The sequence below is a fragment of the Mustela erminea genome, chromosome 16 (assembly GCF_009829155.1).
Source record: "Mustela erminea isolate mMusErm1 chromosome 16, mMusErm1.Pri, whole genome shotgun sequence".
NCBI lineage: Eukaryota > Metazoa > Chordata > Mammalia > Carnivora > Mustelidae > Mustela > Mustela erminea.
In genome coordinates, this window is record NC_045629.1 from 64,677,625 (window position 1) to 64,700,016 (window position 22,392).

The 22,392-nt window shown below is 39.3% G+C and overlaps 1 long non-coding RNA gene across 3 annotated transcripts in view; it reads left to right on the top strand.

Annotated features, from left to right (window-relative positions):
• The window catches only part of LOC116574922, a 122,676-nt gene that overhangs the window by 35,802 nt on the left and 64,482 nt on the right, over positions 1-22,392 (top strand). The window contains exons 4-5 of one of the 3 annotated variants that reach the window (XR_004279549.1): positions 7,218-7,334; positions 8,786-8,856. The exons of the other annotated variants lie outside the window; for them this stretch is intronic. This is a non-coding gene — a long non-coding RNA (uncharacterized LOC116574922). Of the gene's footprint in view, positions 1-7,217; positions 7,335-8,785; positions 8,857-22,392 lie in introns of those variants that run through there. 3 annotated transcript variants of the gene reach the window in all.

Below are 22,392 nucleotides of genomic sequence, written 5' to 3' on the forward strand. Positions count from 1 at the left end.
TGGGGGAAACTGACTGGCCCAGGAGCAAACAGCCAAGTTGGAAACTGCCTACTGGAGCCATATGCGCAGGTGAGTGTGTGACCTCCACTCCCTGACATGAATTCTGCCAATAGCCAGGGAGCTCAGATGAGGGCTGCAAACCCTAGGTAGGCATCACAGCTCTGGCCCATACCTTGATTTCAGTGTGGAGAAGCCGGAGCAGGCGACCCAGCTCCTGACCCATGAGAACTATGAGATAATGCAATGGTATTTTTTAAGCTGCCAAGATTGTGGTGATTTTTTTGTATGCAGTAAGGACATATCAATGGAACGCTAATACGCTATGTGACTGTGTGACGTTGGGAAAGTTACCTTCCTTCTCTGAACCTCATTTTCCTCATCTGTGAAGTGAGCATGCTAATCTTAGCCCCTCGTGAGGAGTCAGTTGTTGAAACCGGCTGAGATAATATATGCAGAGTACCCAGTATTTTCAACATGGGTTAAGAACCTTGTCTGTTGCCTCCCCCCACCAGAACCACCATATACATAAGCATTTTTTGGAACATTCTGCCCTGATTGCCTCTTCAAAGAGCCTGTCCAGGGATTCAGGCTGGTGGTAGGTGTCATTTTCCTAGCAGCCCATCCTAGGGCTAGTGTTCTGATGAAAATTCCTATTGTAATGCATAACCATGAGGAGTCCAGAATGAAATTGCTTTGGGAGCCTTTGTGTGATTAACATTTCAGCTGTTTATGGAGTCTTTGCCCTATCATTTCCTGTTTTAAAAAATTAATGTGCTGGTTTATTATTAAAAACCAAGGAGGGGGGAAGTTCAGCTGGGGCACAGAGAAATAGTTCTAGATGATCTAAATAAAAGTGTCTGAGTAGGGAGAATATTTGGAAGACCTCTTTTTTATATAGATGCTCTTTTCATCCCTATAACTTTTTCTTTTGGTATCATTCCCTGCTTCACCTCAGTTCCTTGCCTTCTGTCACCCGGCCCCTAAATCTGAGTGGGATAACAGGCATTCAAGTTAAGAGCATTGTGAATTTTTAATTATGCCAATGGTATTGTGTATGACAGTGTTGTGTGTAACCCATCATGTCAGAGGGTATTTGAGTCAGAAGGGGCTTCACATGCCCATTTTACAGATAAGAAAAACTGAGGTGTGGCAGTTTAATTGCCCAAGGAAACACAGCTAATTAGTGACTCTGTTTTCTCTGAAGGAAACCAGATCTCCTAACATGTTTTCCTCAAGTAATCTGAATCGTTTACTTTTGTATGTATCAAAGTTTAAAGCCTATGCTGGTGATCTGAGGCCCACATGCTCCGTCCTTCCTGATATACCTCAGGGTAGACATCATCATGGATGTCAATGATCTGTAAGGCTGCCTCCAACTGCACCCCCACAGGGAGTAGAAGGCTTTCTTACGCCAGATGGAAAGATCCAGTTCAATAAGAAGGAAAGATTTAGGTTGGATTTAAAGGGCAGAAATATCTCAGTTGCCAGCACTAACTTTGAAGTGGTTCTGGTAAATAATGTTCTTTAGGGATCATCAAGGAGACTAGAGATTTATGTACCCATCAGATGGATTTAGTCATTAGCTCCTTGGCCTTATTCTTTGTCCTCTGTCTGCTATCCCAGTATATTTCTGATGCCTAGTATTTATTTACTGGAACAGACTGGGCTCCCTTTTCCTAAGAGGAAGAGAGAAATTCTGTTCTAGAGCCTCATCAACTTGGGATCGTAGTAAAGATTGACGGAGCATTTACTGTGTGTGCAAGAATATTAACATGTAGGCTTGAGAGCACTAGCCTTAGGAAGTCTTGCTTGTAACATTGGCAGTGGCCATCATCTGGGAGCTTGAATGGTGAAGAGTTCCTTACACTGATCTGAAATGGCCCCTCATTAATGAGAGTGGCTCACTGTTCCTGAATTGTTTATATAAACAGTGTTGTTATTCATGCTGAAGACATGCTGTCCTTCTAGAATTCTGGAATATAGGTACTTGCCAGGCAGTGAGTGCTTATATGCCCAGTTCCCAGTAAAAACTTAGGTCCCAGTGTCCAGGGAGCTTCTGGAGCAGACAGTATTCCCCATGTGCTGCAACAACCCATTGCTGAAGGAACTGAGTGTGTCCTGTGTGACAGCAGTGCGACAGGCCCCTTTGAAGCTTGCATTTGGTTTCCTTTGCATTTTGTTCTGTTCTCCTTTACCTTTGCCAGTTTTGTTTTATATCCTTTTCACTGCAATAAATCTGAGCTGTGAGTACAAGTATGTATACTAACTCATATAATTCCTCGTAGCAAGTCACCAAGGCTAGGGCTGGTCTTCAGACTTCTTTACTCCCTTAGGGAGAATATATTTATTTTGTTTTATTTTCTGAGAAGCCTGCCCAGCACCACGTAAGCAGCAGGCTCTAACTTGAGGGAGCTCGAGTTCAAGAGCCAATATGAAGGCGAGCCTGGGTAACTCAGTCGGGTGAGCATCTGATTCTTGATTTCAGCTCAGATCATGATCTCAGGGTTGTAGGATTGAGTCCCACATCGGGCTCTGTGCTCAGTTAAAGATATGCTTGAGATTCTCTCTCCCTCTTCTTCTGCTCCTTCCCTGGCACTCTCTCTCTAAATAAATAAATAAAATCTTTTTAAAAAATAAATCTAAATAAAGAGCCAATATGAGGAAAAACAGTCCACTCTAAAATACTCAAATATAATGTTATACATCATTTATACGCATTATTTCCCTCTGGTTTGCCCATCTGCCCCTCTCTACATCCCATGTTTTTATTCTTTTTTAATTTTTTACTTTTTTATTTCCTTCCTGTTCATTTCCAATGGTTCTGTCTGTCTTATCTTACATCGTAGGCTGTGAATTTCATGATACCAAAGACTCTATAAATAACAGGTTTAGCAGAAAACAACAAAATGTAAGTGTATGGAGTCTCCATTTTTTTATGCTTAGAAATTTAGTTATTTATCTTCTCATTAAAAGAAATCCCTTAATATTTTTGTCCTTTAGTTTTCTAATCTGATCAATGGGGCTAGTATTCTCTGTCACCTCACAAAGTTACCGAAGGGGTCAAATGAGGTGATTTTTATGTAAGAATTTCAAAAATTTGAGCCATCGAGAATTGTTGAAACTTATTATTCTTATGGAACAGTCACAAGTGGATTACATGAGAAATGCATGCCCTTGAGATGTGGGCACTCTCTCTCTCTGTTCATAAAATGACAGAGGAGAGAATATAAAGATACTCAATGAGAAAGTACCATAGAAACAGTTAGCCCTGAGTAACAGAAGATTAAGAGAAGGGTTTGATTGCTGACTTCAAGTATGCAAAGGACGGCCATGAAGAAAAAAACCAAGAGAACAATTCTGTTTGATATCACAAGATAGAATCAAAACTAATGGGAAAACAAAAAACAAACAAACAAACAAACAAAAAAAACAGAGGAAGAAGAGGAAAGACCTGGCTGGCGCATAGGGAAAGGAAGACTGGGATAGTGCGGTCTTTGGAGCTGTTCAAGGTCAGGCTGAAGCACGGCATCCTGCATGTTGCCTGAGGAATTAAACAACCAGATGTATGAATGAGCTGCTTTTGTGAACCAGCACCCCCCCCCATAATTTTTGCTTCAGCATTCTCTGTGCTATTATTTATTGAACACTTAAATAATTCATTCATTTTTTGAGATACTTATTTTAAAACTATATTTTGCACCTTTGCTGTGTCGATTATTTTTTTTTTTTGGTAATGTACATTAAAATGCAAAGGTAACTATAAAAAACATACATCTGTTAGTAAAACCAAAACTAGATGCCTTCCAAACCTGATGCTCCGTGGAAGTTCTTAAGCCAAATGAAAGAAAAGGACAAAAACAAAACTACAGTTCCGGGGCCCTGATTTCTATTTCTGAGAACTTTTTGGTCACTTGGCACCACGTAATCTTCCTTGAAGAGCAACATGGTGCTTCATTTGTGGAGCTGAGAGCATACCTTGACCTCTCTTCCTGGGAGATCGTAAGACTCTCCTCCACTTCTGCACTGCTGATCCCTCTCCCACAACCCACCCAGATGATGGGTGCAGACCGGGACTCAAGCAGTCTGGATGTATGCTAGCCTACATTTTCCTCACTCTTGCTGCCCTGGTGTTCCGCACTTAATTCTTGACTCCTGCTCTATTATCTAGGGATGCAGGCTAAGCCTTCCCTTCCCTTTGTCTCATATGCATACTTGGTCTTGAGAAGTTACAGCCCTGCCCTCACACCCAGAGTTGATTAGCACCAAGAAGGGTACCTGGCCCAAGAGGGATCAGTTTTCTTCTTGCCCGAATTTGGAATTTCAGCCTAGAGACAATGTGTAGTTTGCTAAGGCTGTTTTTAAACAAAGTACCACACACTGGGTGGCCAGCAGGGAGAAGCAGTGAGAAGTTTGGTCCAGGATCTGAGTAAAAAGCAGGAGGAAACTGTATATTCAATGAAGACTAAACAATGACTAACATAGAGGAAACTATACTGCAAACACTCCAAATTATATAGTCAGCAGAAGTGAGTGCCTGAAGCAACTGACCTTTATTACAGAGACTGTAGACAGATGTAAAAATTTTATATTACCTGTTGCTATCTTAAATATAAGATATTTAACACTTTGATGTGTTATGTATGTTATGTATGTTACTTACTGGGGAAAGGAAAGCCGTGCTTCACAGAGGCAAGATTGAAAACAGCTTGATCAGAAAGAAGGACCTCTTGAAACTCAAGATCAATTTAAGATCTTTGTAGGTCCTAGGTTTTTTTGTTTTTAGAGACCCATATCATATCAAATATATATTGATGATGGAAGTGGTACATTTGAACTTATATATAACCATCTTAAGATTTAATTGTCCTTGGGTAGTTAACAAAATGTTGCATTCTGTAGGTATAACAGTAGCATTTATTAATTCCTGTTTTGTAATTTTCTTATTTTAGAGCCAATACATATTGTTGCATTTGAGGGGGGGCAGGGGGCATTGAAAGTTTTATAGGCTTGGGATGCCTGGGTGGCTCAGTCAGTTAAGCGTCTGCCTTCAGCTCAGGTCATGATCCCAGAGTCCTGGGATCAAGTCCTGCATTGGACTCCACGCTCAGCGGGGAGCCTGCTTCTCCCTCTGCCTACCTCTCCCCTTGCTTATTCTCTTGCTCTCTCTATCTGGACTCTCTCTAACAAATAAATAAAATATGTTTCTTTTAAAGAAAATTTTATAGGCTTTATGCATTGTGCTTTTGGGCCCAGTGGACGAAATTGGATGTTTGTATTTAATGGCTTAAAAACATTTTTCAGAAGATTTTATATATTTAAAAGAAAGAGATGTGCATGCCAGAGAGAGCGCACCCAAGTTGGCGGGGGAGGGACAAAGGGAGAGTGATCCGAAGACTTCCCTCTGAGCAGGGAGCCTGATGGGGCTAAATCCCAGGGCTCTGGGATCCTGACTTGAGCTGGAGGGCAGATGCTTAACCAACTGAGCTACTCAGGTGCCCCTGTTTTAAAATTTTAATCAATTTATGGTTACATTTTTCTTAACAACTGAAAGGCGTAATTCTTAGTATATTATTTAGACTTCTTCTGTATTTGCTTTCAAGAAGTGTCTGGGAGTAAGCCCAGGTTTCCAGAAGCAGGATAAATAGTTCTGTATTTAAGACGCTACTATTAATAGCCTCTGCAACAACAACAACAGAAGTCCTCATTTTATTTTTTTATTATATTTTTATTATGTTAGTCAATCTTAAGGTGATGTAAGGTGAGGTGAGTGCTGTTACAGATAACTGTGGATTATAGCATCTTTTAAAAAATTCACAATATTTATTAAAAGTCTTGCAACTTTTCCCAAAAGGCATCTGGGAACAGTGTTTAGGAGCATTTACCTGCATTCAAAGCTCAGTTTCTCTGTGGTGCGACTTTGGGAAATTACTTAATCTTGCTGCCTCCACTTCCTCATCTCTAAAATAAGGATAACAGGGGTGCCTGGGTGGCTCGGTGGGTTAAGCCTCTACCTTTGGCTAAGGTCATGATCCCAGGGTCCTGGGATCGAACACTGCATCTGGTTCTCTGCTTGGCGGGGAGCCTGCTTCCTCCTCTCAATCTCTGCCTGCCTCTCTGCCTACTTGTGATCTCTCTCTGTCAAATAAATAAATAAAATCTTTAAAAAAATAAAATAAAGATAACAATAGTATCTGCCCATTATAAGGGTAAGATAAGCCAGCATTACTAAAATTAAGGACTAGTGTCTTGGAGACAATATATGCCAAACAGCCTTCTAAAATATCTTTGGACACAACATTTGCACTTGTAGAGACTGAGGAATTAATTAGAGAAGAGAGTAGGGATATGAGTATAAGTATGAAAATTTAAATACATCTTCAGTGTCATACTTGTTACAAATGGTTCAGTTCATTAAGGCATATCCACATCAGAGTATGTTATACAACCATTAAAAAATTAGGTTTTCAAAGAATATGGAGCTGGAGAAATTCTCAGACATGTTACATTTTAAATGCAATATGTAAAGTTACCTGTACGTATTATGATCCTAATGCTGTTAGAAGGTGTGTAGGAAAAGTTCTAGAAAGAAATATCAATGTGTTAATGGTAATTTTCCCAGGGTATTGAAATTAAGAATTACTTAAAATAGTTTCTTCTTTATCTTTTCTGTAATTTCAGAATTTTCCACGAATGTGGGGAAAAGTTAAAAAAAAAAGGTAACAGGGAAAGGAGAGATGGTGATCAAAGATTTATATTTGCTAACTCTTTTTTTTACAAGCTGCTGAACAAACATACTAATGAATCTTGAATATCTTTAAGGAATAGCAATTTTTAAAGCAAGGTATGGTTTTAAGATCTAATTAACTCGAGAGTATCCTTTTATAAACAGCAATGTGTGTGTGTGTATATATACATATATATGTGTATGTATATATATATGTATATGTATGTGTGTGTACATATATATGTGCATATATATATGCACATATAGTCTTTCTTTTAAAAAAAGAAGTTTAAATGGTGAATCATGCTCTGGCCAAGAGGTGATGAAGCAAAAGCTGATGAGTTTTGGATAAACTCGACAATAGCTCAAGTCAGTAGACTAGTAGGAATCAAAGCCAAGTTTCAAGAGGGAAAAAAAAAAAAACTACAAACTGATGATCTTGGGAATTGGTAAAGTAATTTGCAAAGTCTAAATATTATTGCAAATCTGACAGCTGGAGGTACCAGAACTCACTCCATCATCTGCCAGCTAAGTGAGAGAGTCCCCTTGCAGACCTGAAGAGGGAAAGAGTCTCACTTATTCCATCCAACAAATTCCCTTTCCTGAATGGGTGAGTTACGAGCTCAAATCCCCAAGTTTCTTAATGAAAATGTACCTTCAGATGATTAAAAAATTTTTCTTTTCTCATTTCCTGGCTTGGAAGAAGAGGTATACCTTCATGGGGGTTATCCAGCTAATCTTTACCTCCTAGGTGGTTCCTACCTGGATTTTCTTAAAATATAAGAACAGGGGGGAAAAAAAAGTACTCTGAACATTTGTAAACCTGCTCACTGAATCAAAGAACACATAGAAGCATCTTGGTAGCAAGCACGGTAATTACCAATTGTGATGACTGAGGTATATTTCTTTCCCATTTTTATAGTAGCCGTGTGCTTGCAATCCAGGACCCTGAGAAAAAGTTATGTAGCCAAATGTTAAGGTTAAGGATATATCCTTTAAATAAGAGTTAGACACAAGATACATGCTCAGCCACTTTTAAAAAATAAAGTGATAATTGTAATTCATTTGAAAGGAAGCATTCTTAATTTATAACCTTTAAAAGAAACTGTCTTTATTATACTGCAGAGTATTCTAAGTGTGTACCATGGTTAATATTTTATGCATACATTTTTTCAGTTGAAGGCATTTGCCATAATTCAGCTTTAACAAACTCTGTTCTCAGCTGTAACTCAGAGCATGACATATATCTGTTGTCCAGCTATAAATCTGTGGTTGCTAATACTTTTATGAATCTGATTCATGCAGAAAGCATTATCCCTGCAACTTTAATTAAGGAGTTAGGAATTTCCCCCATTTGAATTCCTAGCATTCTGTACACTTTATTGCATCTTCCCCCATGAGCCTTAAATGAGATATTTGGATTACAGATTCTTAGAAGAATAAAATCCATAAGCTCTAAATCAGGGATGGGTAAGTGGATTTGATCCAGCTTTAGAGCTGACTTTGATGGCTCAAATTGCACTGAGTCTCTTAAGGACTGGATCAATCATTAATATCTAACTTTTTAAAGCTGTAATTTTTGGTATTTGTTGGTATCAGGATATTAAGATGTGGTCTCTTGTTGTTTCTTATTTCTGGGCAGCCCTCCAGTGCCTTACTTGGGTTGTACTAAAGCCAAGATTCTATGACTTAAGCTTAATAAAACAAAATCAGGTATGAGGCAGAGAGAAATCTATGTAGAACCTATTATATTAGATGCTGTTACTTTTAATATAATGAGGTTGTGAATATTTGTGCTTAGGTGCAGGTGATTTTACACAACTACGTAGAAACTATACGTGTCTAATTGCCATTGTATCTTTAGGTTGGCTGCATGCATATTTGGACATCTTGCATCCCTCCCTCAGATCTGATTTCCCATTCTGATGCTCCAAATACACAGAGCATAATAGTAACTTTACCAGCTCTTAGTTAAATAACAGCTCTGGTTTAAGGACTTTACCCATTAAATGCCCATAACTAACCAGTGAGGTCATTACTATAATTATCCCCACTTTACAGATGAGAAAACCAAGGCAACGAGAGGTTAAGCATCTTGCCCAAGATTAAAAAGTCAGCAAATGGAAGAGCTGTGAGTATGAGCCCAGGCACATCTGGGTCTGGATTTCACAACGTGAACCATTCTGCTATGCTGCCTGAGTTATATATAGACCTATTGGCACACATTCTTTGGGCTTTTTAAACCAGCACCCTTCCATCTTATCAGGGAAGAGAAAATGTCTAAAACTATGTCCTTGACCCCAAGAAGCTTGCAGTTGGGCAAGAAGACAAGAAGTGCACTCAGGGCCATTTATGGTGGAGTACACGTTATGATAATAACATTTATTGGATGAGTATTCTGTGTCAGCTGCCATGCTAAGAACCGAATCTGTGTAGCCACAGAAGGGACTATTTTTATCCCAGTTTTATGAAAGAGGAAGCTGGAGGTAAGTAATTGAAGTCACAAAGCCAGTGAGTAGCAGAGCTGAGATTTGAGCGTTGGCGGTGGGAATCCAGAGCGCCAGCTCTTAGCCATTGTTTTCTATTGGATGTGAACACGTCTTCAGATGTTTGAGGCACAGAGCAGAAAAGAACTGTAAGAGTTTAGTGAGGGTAGGAAGGGCAGAGAGTCCAACTAACCAATTACTTAGCTAGTTAATTTATTCAGTAGTATCAGTTATCTGTATTGTCTCGAGCCACACTGAAATGCTTTAGGCTCTCCGAACTCAGTGTGTTCTCTTTTATGCCTAGATTTCTGCACATTTCCTGCCAAGAATATCTTTTCCTGCTGTGGCTACCCCACCCCCAGCACCAACCCATCCACCGAAGCTTATCACCTCTACTATCTCCCCTAGCACCATTGTGGGACTGATTACTATTCACCCTTCATGTCTTAGCTTGAATCCCAAAACCTCTGGGAAGACTTTCTGCCCCTCCAAGACTTGAGTAGGTCTAGTCACTTGTAATCCTATCTCATTATAGCACCTACCATGCTGTGGCACGATTATAGCTTTTGTCTGTCCCTCCATGTCATGCCTGGTACCCCCAACCCCTCCCCCAACCAACACTCCCTCACCCACCCCAATAATAGTCTTGGAGCTTCTTGAAAACTGGAACTGGGTCTTACTTCCTCCATTGAAATGCAAGCTTCCAAGACCATGCCTGACAGATAATAAATGCTTTATGAATATTTCTTGATGACTTACTGAGTTCTATGGGCCAGATATTGTGCCGATAAAACACTTGTTATGTGATAGCACTGAGTGAATATTTGTTTCCATGATTTCTCCTTGCATTCTTTTAAGAATCCTCTCTGATACTATTATTTTTATTTTACAGATAAGGGTACTTGGCCTCAAGAATATTAAATAGCATCCTTAAGGTCTCATAGTTAATGGGGAGTTGGAAGTAGAAATCAGATCCGTCTGATCCTGACCCGTCCTGCAGATGAACCAGCAGTGGCAATGCAGGTTCTAGAAGGCATAACGTATTTCTAATAAGGCAAAGGAGTTAGAAATCATCTCTACTAGTGGCTGGTGAGGAGGACGGCAAGCTTTTTACAGGGATGTGATGCACAGGCTGGATCTTGATAGGCAAGTCCAAGTTGGTTTGGATGAGAATGAATAGATGAATCAGCAGGTGAGAGCCCAGGCTCTTCCTTCAGGGAGGAGGGAGGAGTGTGCACATGGTGCACATGGTGCACATGGTGAGCACATGGTGCAGGGGAGAAGCAGTCGAGGGTCCTTGGATTGGAGTATAATGAGTAGAGCCAACCTAGTACAGGGGAGGAACTAGAAGGATTGGAGCCATGACAAAGGATGAACCCACCTTACTTCTAAGAGGTTGGGCTTCCTAGGGAAAGAGTGGCCTTATCAAATCCTGGGAGTGATGTTAAATGTGTGAAGTCAGGTGGGAAATCAGTTGGCAGATGGAGGGAAATGATTCCCTGTCCCTCCTAGGGAGTCCAAGCCTTCTCTTTCGTTAGCAGCTCTTCAAATCCAGGGGAAGTTGAGTAGAAACTTGAAAGAATGGAAGAGTAACCACAAATCCTTTAGATACTCCTCTTTCTTCTTGATTTCCTCCTGCAATGTTTGCTCTTTTATCTATTGTTCATATTATAGATATTATTATTTATATGTTAGGTGCTAAACTATATGCAGTCCCTTTTTATATGTATCTTACTTAGTGCTTCCATTATGAAGGGTGTTGTTATGTCCATTTTCGAAATAAGAGCATGAAAGTTCAGCAATGCTAAGTGGTTTTTCCAATTCCACAAGGAGTAAGTAGCAACTAAGAATTAACCCTTGTGGGTCTGACATCAAAGTCTGCGATCTTAACCCAAATCCCAGAGAATAGAATAATAATTACTAAGAACTCAGTGCCTATTCCGAGCTAAGCACTTTATGTAGATAATGCGTAGAAAAGAGGATAAGGTATTTGCTCTGTCTAATCATTTAGCGCATTCATTCTGAAAGAGTAAGATTTGTCTGAAATTCACTTGCTGTATTCTCTGCAGTCATCGCTTCCCTGTTTTCCACTCCCTTCTTTTCTAATTCCACATCAAGAAGGGATGGACTATTTTAAGGATTTTCTAAGTTATTAGAAATTCTCATTTAGAATCTTGTATCTCGCCTTCACATCCATAGTGAGTCTATAAGAACAACTTCAGAAAAGAGCTTTAGAAATAAATGTATGGCGCCCATGCACTGTCAGGCTCCTTTTAATGAGAAATGGATAGGTGATGATGCCATTATGTAGTACATCCTATTCCTGGAAGCCATTCTCAGCTCTTCAGGATAATGTATGTCTAACACTGCATCAGCCTCTTTGTTCCATAGGTGCTATTTTTTAAAGTTTTATGAACAGCAAATGGCTCCTTAGGAGAACATTGTCATCGCTCAGTCTGGATTTTCCAGCAGTTTTGGGGTAAGGATGATAAAATGCCCAGAGGGCAGTGCCAATTTGAAAAGGATGATTAACTCCAGATTTCCCATCCTTGGGACATTGCAAATGCCTGGATCAAGGTCTGATGTGTTCCAGATGATGTGCTAGGATGTACAAACATGCAGGCTTCCATTGCAAGGGAGACTAGGAACACAAGAGTACACTACTCATTCATTTAATCACCGAACAAATACATAGTGAGTTCCTGCTCTGCATCAGGCCCTGTTCAATGCTGAGAATACCGAGTCCCTACCCTCAGAGCATTTACATCCTCCCAGAGAGGACAGGCAATAAATAAATAAATAAACAACATGCTAACAGGAATAATAAAGCAGGAGAAGGCAATAAGGGGTGATATGGATGTGACATGCTATTTTATGTATAAAAGGCTTCCTTAAGGTTCCACTCAGCAGAGACCTACAGGAAGTGATGGCTCAAGACTCGCAGATGTCAGGGAAGACTGTTCCAGCAATCATGGCAAAGTCCCAGAATAGGAGTGTGTTTAGGATGTAGCTGCATGGATGCCCTTGTGGCTGGAAAAGAGTGGATGAGGGGGAAAGTGATAGGAGGCATTGGCAGGAAGATATAGGTGAAGGACAGTGGGAGGTCAAGGTGTAGACCAGCTAGCCTTACATAAGCCTTGGTGAAGAGTTTAGATTTCACGCTCTGTAGGTTGAGAAACCACTGCAAGGGTTTGAGCAAGGAGTGCCATGATCGGACTTTCCTTTTGAAAGGATTTCTCCACCTGTTCTGTGTAGGATACATGTAGGAGTGTAAGTGGGTGGAGGAATGCCAAAGGTAGGAGGCTGTGTTAATCCAGCCACGCCATGGTGCTGCCTGGAGCAGAGTTGTCATGGTAGCGATGGTGAATGGGGAAACCATTCTGCATATTTAAAAGGAAGACTTGAGAGGATTTGCTAATAAATTGAATGTGGGAGAAGGAGAGAAATCAAGATTTGTACTGGTGTACCTGGAAGAATGGAGGTATTATTTAGTGAGAAGGGAAAGATATCTGGACAAACTGACTGAGGAACGGGTAGCATCATCTCCATTTTGGACATGTTCATTGCAAGACGCTTGACCAATGTCCATGTGGAGTGACAGAGGAGGCAGTTAGTTAGGTGGTGATTCTGGAGGTCGGGGAACAGGTTGGGGCTCGAGGTTTAAATGTAGGAGTCCTGAGCTTGTAATTCATCCATGAGATGAGATAAAATCATCTGGGCAAGAGTTGTCAGGAAAATAAATTCTCAACTGGTCTTTCAAGGGGTTCAGTTGTGTTATCAACTTGATATAAAAATTCCCCACAGGTGTTGCTTTCAGTCCTCCAGAGGACACAGTGCTTCCCTGCTTTACTTGGTTCAAAATGAGTTAGTTCAAGCTAACTACAAATTTTGTTTCTAAACTTCTTCGAGACCTTAGCAGAAAGCAGCAAAGCAGGTGGTGTACTTTGTACATCAGCGGAGTAACTTTGGGCAGTTTTCTTGCTCTACCTGTTATGAAAAAAATCAGTGTGGCCCAACCACGTGGTAGTGCACGCAGAATAACCATTTCTCCCAAATATCTACCAGTGTCACAAGTATGTTTCTGGATTCTTCTCAGAGGTGATGGTAACTACTGGTCAAGGTCCCAGAGCCATTTTGCCTTTGAGTGTATGGCTTCATCCCACATACATACAATAAAGCAGAGGCTTGAAAGGATAGCTAGGGATACTCCAGCTAGAGGTACCCACTAGTATCCCATACTGGCAAAGACCAGTAAGGGGATGCAAAGTAAACCACACCTCTGAAAGCAAATAGTGGCTGCATTGGTGGCTACAACCTATTTCACTCTACCTCTTTTACTTGAATAAAAGGTGTTGCAGTGGTTGTGAAAGTGAACATATGAGCTCTTTTTACACCAAACCCCATAAATGGAATGTCTTATGGCATGGATGAGATTTAGAGTGTTTGATTCAGTGAATGGAGAAATATACAGAAAACCCCCAAAAAGAGTTTTATGTGTTTGCACAGGTATACAAGTACCTGTGCGTGTCTGTATTACTTTTAAAATCTATGGGAGCCTCTCTCTTTCTTAAGCACAGGGACAGTGTTGTGTCCCAGCCACAGAAAGATTGGCTTCCTGACCAGGTTTTTAAGCAGATGATCAAGTACAGAAGAACAAGGCAAATCATTGGTCAGGACAGAGCTGAAAGATGGGGGTCATAGTCAAACGGTCATGTATCAGAACTGGGTGAAGAACCAAAGTCAGGCCACAGTTAAGTTGACCCAAAGTTTATTATTGAGTCCTGAATGGGATCCTGGAAATAGAGCTGAGTCTGCAAGAGGGGACCAGTTTGCTCTGAGTACAGATGAGAGAAAGGACATGGACTGGAGAATGAAGCAAGTACTTTCAGAAGCAATTGGTGTCACTACCTTTTTTTCCACGCATAGCTGCTTTTAGCTCTTTGCTCACCTGTGGTGCTATGATGCTATCCCTATAGGAAAAGAATCATATTTTTCTTAATGGCACACTTGTTTACTTGGCCTGACCCCAAAATGCAATCTCCTAAAACAACAAATTGAATTGAACACTGAGGAAGGCTGGTGGAAACTAGAAATTTTATTTGAAAACTAAATTATCCAATACGGTGGTTTCCAGAACGTTCAAATAATCTTGAAGGTATGGCACTTGAATCCCATTGTAAGGCCTTCTGTGATATCTTTAACTGTCTGTCACAACATTTAAATGACAGCTTTGAGTTTAAAATAGAGTTCTTAGATGGTAGGTATACATCAAATATTATGGTTTTTTTTTTCATAAGTTCTCTTGCATGATATTACCAGGGAGCACTAGAATAAATCATATTTTTTCCCTCTGTATTTGTACCATGTGGTTATTGCCTTAATTTTGACTATAAGGCTATAGCTTGGTAAAATACTTAATTTTACCAGAATTAAATCTTGCTACTTTTTCACCCCTGTAATTAGTGTAGCTGTTGCAATTATAACCCTAAATAATTATCAACAATGATTTAATTTTAAACTAAAATGCCATAAAATTTAAAATACCCCTTAGTACATAATTATTAAAGATACTAAGATGGTGTTCTCTGACTTTTAGTAAAGTATCTCCAGAAAGCTGGGTTTATTAACTTGTATGAGTTTTCAGATGATGGAATACATAGGAGGTTTCTGGACTGAGAAGTTAAAGGAAAAATTTAGGTAATTATAATTTAAGTTCTTAAACTTTTTTTTTTACACAGTACCCAGACAATTAAAGTCAAAGGGAGGCTTTGATGAAGAATTATCTAAGTGTCTCAGTCTTTAACTTTATTCTGTGAATATATACATGTCGTCAAAACACACTTTTAATATCTTACTGAAATTTATTATTTCTCAAACATGCCCTATTTAAGAAAACAAATGTATTAATGTAAGGAAGAAAAAGAAAAAAGTAATTAGAAATCTAGGGATAGCAACTATAAGCATGTAGGTATCTAATAGTTAACAATTTTTAGTTTAAAATATCAAAAAAGACCATTCTTGTACAGATTTTGCCCCAAAATGACTATATATAGAAAAATATGATAATATTTGTACAGATTCTTAATAGAGAATGATTTAATTACAAAATTTTTTTGTCTCTCAGTGGTTGTAACTTGGGTTAAAAGTTTTATTTTCAATTGATTTTGGTTTGTGGTATTTCAAATGATTCATTTAAATTCCTTGTGTGTGTGTGTGTGTTTAGTATTGTTTTTATTTTTGTATTTATTTGAGAGAGAGAGAGAGAGCACAAGCAGGGGGAGTGTCAGACAGAGGCAGAGGGAGAAGCAGATTCCCCACTGAGCAGGGATCCCCATGCAGGGCTTCATCCCAGGATCCTGGGATCATGACCTGAGCCCAAGGGAGACGCTTAACCAACTGAGCCACCCGGACACCCCTAAATTCCTTGATTTTTAACATTTCCCAATTAACTGTAATTAATCTCGGAAAATTCTAGGACCTCAGGGTAGAAGCAAACTTTGAAGGGAATTCTGTTGACTCCTGATGCCAGACCTCTTCTTTATTTCTGCCAGAGTTTTTCAAGACTTTGCTTTTATTAATGAAAGACTCACTCCCTTTGGGGAATTTTCCACTCTTGAAATAATTTCAACTGCTTGAAAAGATTTCCTTATGTTGTTTTCCAGCCTATCTCCATTTGTTCTCTAGCTCTCAGAAGCTTCAGAGAAAGTCCAGTCCCACTTCCGTGTGACAGCAGCCCACCCACAAAATGAAACATGGCCGTCAATTCCCGCCTCCTCCCAGCCACTTTCCCAGAGTTCCCTCTTCTTTAGCATAAGTGCTATGCACTCTCTGAGGCCCTCTTTATATTTTAGTTTTAAAACACCTAATAAGGAGGGGCACCTGGGTGGTTTAGTCGATTAAACTGCCGACTCTTGATTTTGGCTCAGGTCATGATCTCAAGGTTGTAACTGAGCCCTCGGCTCACACTCTGCTTTTCCCTCTCCCTGCCCCTACGACTCTTTCTCAAATAATTAAACCAAGTCTTGGAAACACCTAATAAGCTGTGTTGAAAACAGCAGATAAGTTTACCCCATTATTACAGAAGCTCTCAGGTTCACAAAGGGGTATCGTTTACGTTAGGTACAAATCTGTCATGAAAAATAATTATAATATTTATTTATTTTGTAGAGAGATAAAATTCAATGAATTGCTGTGTTGAAATTGGGCAATGCAATTTTCAATATTTATCTTTCAGTGATGTTTTATTGGGCTATTAAAACTCATACTTAATTCAATAAATTGGATTTTCTAAAGGCCTACTTAGATTCATTTGGTATATTTATGCCACCAGCTATTGGACATGGGATAATCCTGAAATTTTTAGCTCCTTAACTATTCCAGCACGTTACTAATGCAATATATAATTTCACGAATTATCTACTACAGGAGATCTGGCTCTTCGAACACACTGCATTTAAAGGCAAAAAGCTCCAAATCTGCATACTTAATTATACAGCATTATCATTTCTATCCCTAATTTTTGAATCAAAACAGTCATTAGCAATGCAAATAATAAAGGAAATTGGATTATGAAGGAAATAAAGATTAGTGACTCTAAGATCAGATAGCTGGTTTTAACAAGTCAGGTTGATAGTGGGCTTTATTTTATTATTAAAGTAAATAATAGAACTACCTTGTCATAAACCTTTTCAGTTTTAAGGATAAAGCACTAGTTAATTTTTTTTTCTTTGATGCAAATTTTGCACGAAATCCATGGGAAGGAAGGGAATAAATTATTAACACATTTTAACAGAATAACCTATCATGTAACAATTCACTCCAAATCAGGGACAGTGCTTTTTGGGGTGTAATTTATGAAAATGGTTTTTGGTCCATTCTCTCAAAGGCATATCATTTTAGGTTCCAATGTTTGAATGGTTATTTGTGTGGCTGGAGTCCCTGGGGTCAAGTATTTTTTATTTTTTATTTTTTTATTTTTATTTATTTTTTAAATGTATTATTATTTTTAAAAGATTTCATTTATTTATTTGACAGAGATCGCAATAGGCAGAGAGGCAGGCAGAGAGAGAGGAAGGGAAGCAGGCTCCCCACTGAGCAGAGAGCCTGACTCCTGGCTCGAGCCCAGGACCCTGGGACCACCACCTGAGCCGAAGGCAGAGGCTTTAACCCACTGAGCCATTCAGGTGCCCAGGTATTTTTTATTTTAACTCTTCAACTGAAAGCAGCATCTTATAGCTAAGCATGCATTCCAAGTAATTCAATGAGAAGCAGAGCACTACTTGGTAGAACTATAAATAAGATTAATTAAGGTTCCTACCAAGGCCAAGTTTGGCAAAGAAGCCTGTGTTAGCTCCTACCTCCAAGGCAGTCTAACTCTGGACCCTGGAGGCCAGCAGATTCACTGGGCCTGTTGTCTGCATAATGCAGAAAGTATTCCTGCTATTTAGATTTCTCGATTGTACATATTAGGTGTATAAATATTAATAAAAAATTTCTGCCCTTAAATATTACATGTCACAGTTAATATTCCGTACTCTCTGCCTGGGTATCGGCTTTTCAATATTTGCCGTTAGAACTTTATTAATAAATTTGAGGCTTGTTTTTCCCTTTGTGGGATTTTTATGTGGAATACTGTGTCCAAACTACTAAGGGGGAGGAAAAAAGGGAGCCATTCATTTATTGATGGAAGATAGGAATGTAGCACATGTCCTACAGGTTGAGCAATATAAGACGTTACTCATATAAATGTTATCTTAGACACAGTGGGCTTCCTCTTGGGTTTGACATAGCAGAGGGATGTTTTGCTGTGCCATGCGGCCACGGGGGTCCCCCATATTAAAGAGTTAGCACACCAAGATATCAAAGATGCTGAAGAAGAGCATCCTGCCTTGGTAGGAGACTCAAAAGTGATGGCTCTCAACTTGGCTGCCCGTTGTTACTCCCTCAGAGCTTTCCAGAATACTGATGCCTCGGTCCTAGGCCTAAGAATTTTGATTTGACTGATTCAGATAAGGGTTGGGCATTGGGAATTTTAGAAGTTTCTTGGGTGATTTTAATGGGCAGACACAATTGAGAACAGCTGTTCTAAAATCACTCCATAACCGAGATTAGGAATCTAATCTGATTCTATCATTTTTAAAATATAAATCTGGTCCTATGATTAAATTTTAAAGGATGCTCCCTAATAAAACCCTAGACCTGCAAAATAATCTGCATTAGGAGATTCTGTGGTCACATAAACTTGGGGAATGTTACAATATCTTATCATCTTCTAAGAGAAACGCAATTCAGCTTGACATGTTAAAGACAATGATAAAGAAACTTGTCTTATCTAATGTTTCCAGGATTTTTAACCAGGGTCTTCGTTTTTTTTTTTTCTTTTTTTAAGATTTTTATTTTTTTATTTGACAGACAGAGATCACAAGTAGGCAGAGAGGCAGGCAGAGAGAGAGGAGGAAGCAGGCTCCCCGCTGAGCAGAGAGCCTGATGCGGGGCTCTATCCCAGGACCCTGGGATCATGACCTGCGCCAATGGCAGAGGCTTTAACCCACTGAGCCACCCAGCCGCCCCAGGGTCCTCATTTTTTATGACAGCTGTTGTGATCCCATGAAACTAGCATTCCGTGGTGCACACATGGGTTATGCAGCTTTATGTTTTGAATCTTTTCTGAACTCTGTTTAAAAAAGGAAATTCTGGGGCGCCTGGGTGGCTCAGCCATTAAGCATCTACCTTCATCTCAGGTCATGATCCCAGGGGCCTGGGATCGAGCCGCATGTCAGGCTCCCTGCTCAGCAGAAAGCCTGCTTCTCCCTCTCCCACTCCTCCTGCTTATGTTTTTTCTCTTACTGTGTGTGTGTGTGTGTGTCTCTCTCTCTGCCAAATAAAAAAATAAATAAAATTTAAAAATATATATAAAAAAGGAAATTCTCATTTTAGTTGCTTACTTATACATTTTACTACAAAATGCATTAAGTTCCTATGAGTCACGTGGTCTTCTGCTGGTAACTATGATTTCTGTGTGGCTGTTGAATTAGGTGCACATTGGTGTGAACCTCGCTGGAGATCCCTCTTACCTGGGGCTATTCCTGTTGGACTCGGTACTTATGAATGCAAAGGGTTGGTATTAAGGCAATCCATCTTTCATGCCCTGTGTGACAGCAAGCAGAGGAGGGCTGCAGGGGTCCTGTTTGAAAGTTACTGTCTTATCAATTATTTAATTGTTTGTCTTAACCCTTTGTGTAGCTTCTGCATGAATCCCCCATCCTAAAATGCTTTTCCCTGTCTTAAAATGTCAAGAACATTATGGAATGTGTTTCTCTGGCAGGGAAGAGAGCTGGAAGATTTGGGGATGTGGAGAGAGTGGAGAATGGAATGATCAGAGTTGTGGAGCTATGGCGAAGCGGTGGGGGGTGTTTACTGAGAAAGTCAGGTAGAGGAGGGCGGCAAATTGGCCTTAAGGCTGGAGGAGGCAGTAGACATGTCATTTATCATTTCTCCTTGGGTAGAAATGAAGATGTGACTAGAATACACACCGAGAAGTAAAGCTCTCTGTTCACTTCACCTCTCAGGTGTTGTCTTATTTGGTTCCTAGGCAGCATGCCAACTTGGCTTCCTCCTATGCTCGTTTTCTTTCCTTGGCTTCTAGAACCGTCCACTTGCTACTTTTTTCTTATCACTTTACCTCCTCCTTCTGTCCTCCCCCGGGTCTCCCCCACTCTTGATCTTTGCTCCCATGGTGGCCTATGCCCACCTTCTCCCACCAGGAAATTTTCTTCTGTTTCACCCTAACTATATTATCTTTTATATTAAAAATACAACTTTATATTTACCATCATATTTTTAAGAGTAGGAATTGTACTGTTGATTCATATCTCCCCAGATCATGGAAGACACCTAACAGAACATCAGCCAATGTTTTTTAAGCTCAACTAATTGATCCCATAAGTACTCAAGAGATCCAATAGAGAGGTGGAGTCAAGGTCAGCAGGAACCACCACCAAAAGGAATGGTGATTTATACTTCTAACATATACTTTAAAAGATCACTCTGATTATAGAACTGGTGAATATTTATTGTAGAAGATTTTTAAAATCAAGGAAGAAATAAAGAATATAAAAATGATGTATAAATCCACCACCCCAAAATAACCCTTTTAAACAAGTCTGAGTATTTAAGATCTTTTTCTATGCATAGGCACAGGTTGTCTATCTATCTATCTATCTATCTATCTATCTTAATTATGCTTACAAGAGAATGTGGGTCATAGTGAAAAGTGATTTTGTACCCTCTTCCATTTAATGATATATTCTTTCATTTGACAAACATTTAGAGGGCTTAATATCATGTGCCAGGCACTATTTTAAGGGATACATTAGTATCTTAAATGTTTTCCTGAAAACTTGATTTTTAATGACTTACTAATATTTCATATTTTAGGCTAACTGTACTCTATTTGACGAATTCCTGGCTGTTGCAGTTATCATTACTAATTACTAATTAGCATTACTAATGACTATAACACCGTTAGTAGTAATTCTGCAACAAGTGCCCTCATTCATGGATCTTTGTGTTCTTCTCTGATCACTCCCTTAGAAAAGAAGGGAAATTATATCAGATTATAAGGCATAAAGTGTCCAGAAAGTTGTTTAGAGAGGCTTCTACAAAAGCAGATTATACAAATAATGACATTCAGATATTTTTATAATAGTAATATACAATAACACAGAATAATTTGTAAACCCAGCTCCCCAGTAGTGTATGAGATACACATCCTGCCACCCTCGCTGGCATTAACTCATATTTCATTGTTAAATATCTTTGTTTGCCTATATATTGCCTCATCTTAGAATCCGTTTACTCTAGTGGGTCGAATGTTCACATAGACCTAGTTTTTCTACTAATTTTTAATTTTATTTAATTTTTATTATTTTATAATATTTATTAATATTAATAGTTTTCTATTAATTTTTGTTGATTTTCACTCCTTGTGACCACTCAGAAACTACAAACTTTAAAGGAGACCCCTGAAACCTAATTTTAAGGATTTTCTTTTGAGGATCTAAGTTGTACTGTAGCCCACCAGCAAAGTCCTCAGGCTTTCAGAATGGTTTCCTGCTAGTCCCTTTCCTTGGTTAACATATTCAATTCAGGTGCTCATATTAGTGGCAGTACATTAAACAAGGCAGATGTTCGGTGAAAGTCAAGTGTTCTTCAAAGAGTAATAGCAGCATCCCAGGGGCTCCCTTTGAGTGTGGAACCTTCTCTGAGACTCAGCACAATAATTTGTTGGGAGAATCTTCCTAGGGAAAAAAAAAATCCAGCTTAATGTAGATCAGCATATGACAGTACTGTCCATTGTGGAATGCTGTCTCTGCTTTTAGACATATGAATGGAAGAAGTCCAGGTGTTGTCGTAAAAAACAATTTTAATCTCAATCACTAATAAAACGCTCAAATTTTGAAGGTGAATTTTCAACTTATTGAAAGGAAGACATGTCCAAGGACAGGAAATGCCATTCGTCAAGAATTTCTAAGTATTAATCTAAATGGAATGCTATTTAGTTGAATTAAAGGAAAATAAAGAAAAAGAATAACTATTATTCACCATCTAGGAAGGTCACCATGTAGACGATGTAATAAGAAATTAAGGGGAGGTCAGCTTATCTAAAAAGCAAAGAATTGTTACTTTTGGTACAAAAGGTGGATGATTCCATCCATGTTTGGAGTGACTTTGAGTCTCAAATAGTTTCTTGTCACTGACTCTTTTTTACCCCATAATTTTCTTCTTTGCTTCCCATGAACACACATGCCTTCTTTTTTTTTTTTTTTTTAAGACTTTATTTACTTAATTTGTCAGAGAGAGAGAGAGCACAAACAGAGGGAGCTGTAGGCACAGGGAGAAGCAGGCTCCCCACTGAGCAAGGAGCCCAACATGGGACTCAATCCCAGGACCCTGGGATCATGACTGGAGCCAAAGGCAGATGCTTAACCAACTGAGCCACCCATATGTCCTGACACACATGCCTTACAATTTATAGAACTTTTTTTTTTCTGTTGCTTCTGTCATGCATTCCAGAAGTCGAAGAGCAGATCTGCATAGAGTAAATCAGAGTTTTTGAACCTTGGCTTCATTGGGTGATTAGTTGTCTGTTGAGAAGGGCCATTCTGTACATTGTGAGAGGTT